Genomic DNA, 3,476 nt, shown 5'->3' with positions numbered 1-3,476 from the left:
ATAAGGCCATGGAGAGGTAGCATACTTGCCTCCCCTTGCGATGACTCAGATGACCCCCCCCCCTCAAATCCTCCGCTCTCATCATCCTATTGTTTTATTCTGCGATGCATTCAGCACGTATGGACACTGGGCTTTCTGTGCCCCCATCTATCTATGTAATATATATGTATATACTTTGGAGTCAGTAAGATATTTTTGGAAAGGAACTAACACTTTCAATTAGCAAAGACACATTAAGCTGACCAAAATTGACAGTAAAGTCTTTTATATTATTACAAAAAAAAAGCTATTTCAAATGTTGTTCTTTTGAACTTTCTATTTATCAAATCATTCTGGAAAAAAAAAATGTTTCACAGTTTCCATAATTGATCCATAGCTTCTATAAAATATTAAGCAGCACAACTGATGTTAATAAGAAATGTTTTTTAAGCACTAAATCAAAAAATCATCCTTCGTCTATTAGAATGATTTCTGAAGGATTGTGGAACACTGAGACTGGAGTAATGGCTACTTAAAAGCTTTGCCATCACATGAAATATATTCAAAATGTTAAAATATTTTAAAATACATTTTAAAGTATATTTAAAATATAAACTGTTTTTACTATATTTTTGATCAAATAAGAGCATCCTTGGCAAACATAAGAGACTTTTTACAAAAGCATTTAAAAAATCTTACCGACCTCAAATTAAGTCCACTTTTGAAGGTATTGTCCCACTGACAAGCTAAAAAATGTTTTTTTTTTTTTTTCTGACAGTGTATAGATACATATTGCATATATATGGTATATATTGTAGGTATACATGGCCCTTGACTCAGTCTTCCCTGGGTGCCTGGATGCAATAGGCTTCATTCATCAAATCAAACACTGATGTTCACGGCTGCAGGGCTCCTGTCAAGTGTCTATATTAGGAGCAGATGAGCTTGGGCCCTTGACGAGGAGTCCTGAACGAGTTTGTCTTTTTCTGTAAGTAAATGTGTGTTTACACTATGTATATAGAAGCAGAACGGGTGAACAAAAACAGCCGGGGTTGTGCGGCATTTCCTGGTCTGTGAGCGTGCACTGTCCTTCGTCTTGCCCCGCCCGAGGATGCTGTTCCTTTAACAGCTCCGCTCAAACACACACACACACACAGGCTGGGAAAAGTCTAGTCTGACATGGCCGAAGAAGGGAGCAAGCTCGGAGGAAGCACCTGTTCTTCTGCGGCCATTGCTGTTGCGTTTATCTGACCCCAGTCACATCAGGTGGCTTCCTGGTTTGCGTCAGTTGCTGCTCCCTGAGGCCTGGCTGTCATTGGGCAGCTCTGGCCCCTCCTCTTCCTGTTGCCGCCATGCTCATTGATCTTGAGAGCTTTGTTGCTTCCTGGTTTCTCAGTGGACAGCAAATTGGTGGGTCTTTGGACCTAACTGAGTTTCTGCAAATACACAAACACAAACAAACCCTCTCAGATTGTGAGATTGTCTGGTTTCCTTGTTTATGTGTTTATATATAAATAAATATATGTATGAATGGAAAAACTAATTTAAGAGGGTGAGAGAAATTCATTAAACACGCATACAGTGTATGTGCTCAACCGCCTTGATGTTTACCAGCAGAGCTGTTTCTTAATTAATGCGACACAGAACATTTGGGAAATGAAATGATGGTTGGAGAGCAACAGCAAACACACTGCTTCCTACACGCATATACAGCTCATAACACATGTCAGGGTGCGAACTACGGGGGAGCTAGGGGGAGCTCGGCTCCCCTTAATAAGACATGGGCTCCCCTGAAAACGTGATTTGTGAAATTTTGGGGGGTCTCAAAAAATATTGACAATGTGTTATTTTGATGTGCAATTTCAGTTTTGTGTAATGTGATCATTGTGGATTATTATGTGTTAAATTGCAAAAATATCATTCATTCATGCATGACGGCGATTTAAACCTAATTCACTTCAATAAAGATAACTATACATGCTATTCTTGTCATGAGCATCAAGGTGTGGGGGCGCTGCGGTGCAAATTCCACTCATGTTTAGTACATGTTAACTCAAAGATTCGTAGAAAAAATATAAACGCTGGACTCTGTGGTCGATTCTGTGTTAAGGTAAGGCATGTTATTCGCAATTATGTGTTGTGGCTGGGTTGTTATAGGTCTGCGTGACTCTCGACGTCTTAGGCCTAATTGAACGGAGTGCATACACTTGTAGCTGTTATGTATCTTTGTAAGTCATTGTAAGCCTTCATTCACGCGCAAGCGCACGAACGATGGAGGAAAAGTGGACAGAGATGACAAGTTATGGGTGCTTTATACATTTTAATCCTCAAATACAGTGGCACATCTGAGTAACACGATAACTTGAACATCTGAGTAAACTAATAACATTATACTTAAGTTATACTTTTCACAGTTTTATTGCATACATTAAGTAACCGTTTACAGTGGAATGGATGAATTTAGCTATTTTCATAGGGTTCACAAACTTTTTTTTGCAGCTGTGGAATACACATATGATATAACATCATGTGTTCAGGCTACAGCGTGTTTTTGTGGAGTATTTTCGTGCATACATGACATACATGTCTAATCAAATATTTAAAGGATTAAAGGCATAGCACCTCACCTCTTTCTTTCTGAGACCAACATTACACAACGCCAATTATAGAATGATTAACATGTTTACATGCCAGTGTTGTTATTTTTAATGGAAACTATTAAAAATACTTTTTGTTAATGAAATAAAGCTGAAATAAAATAAAATATAAATAGTAAATGAAATAAAAAAATCAAATAAGTTTAAGTTGTACTAAAATTACTAAAAATAAAACTGAAATAAAAATAAAAGTATGTATATATATATATATATATATATATATGTTGAAAGTACATAAAAATAAAATTAGAATGAAATCTCAAAATATAAACATAAAAGCCCTTTCAAAATATGAATAAATATTATAATACTACATAAATATCACTAAAATAACATTGGTACATGTTGGACTAAGCCAAGTTACAGTTAGGTCTGCTAGCCTGACTTCCCAAAAACCAGATGATTTCAGTTGGACTGAAGTGTTTACATGTCATTTTAAAAAGACAAATTATTGCTTTAGTCAGATTGAAATCAGACTTTTAAAGTGCATGTAAACATACTTACTCTGACCTCACATAAACTCCACAGAGGTTGATTGACACCTCACTCAACAGCAGTATGAGTAATCAAATATGGTGCCTCCCTTTGTGGCACTGAAGTGATCCTTTCACTAGTAAAATCCCCAAAGAAAAGCATTCGTTTAATCACTTAAGGTATAGATCTTTTAATGGATGGCATTTTATTGTCACTAATGTTATATGACTATCAGGAAATGTTTTTCAGAGAGCCTGACTATGTGGCTATTGATTATTATGGATGTTAGCTGAAATGAATGTGACAGCGTTTACAGTGTTGCTGTTGTTAGAGTCTCTCTTTATTCGTAAATTTCCTTCCCCACCC

The sequence above is a fragment of the Sinocyclocheilus rhinocerous genome, unplaced genomic scaffold, assembly GCF_001515625.1.
Source record: "Sinocyclocheilus rhinocerous isolate Xijiao unplaced genomic scaffold, SAMN03320098_v1.1 scaffold1169, whole genome shotgun sequence".
Taxonomy (NCBI): Eukaryota; Metazoa; Chordata; class Actinopteri; order Cypriniformes; family Cyprinidae; genus Sinocyclocheilus; species Sinocyclocheilus rhinocerous.
Note: the sequence above shows the minus strand (reverse complement) of the source record.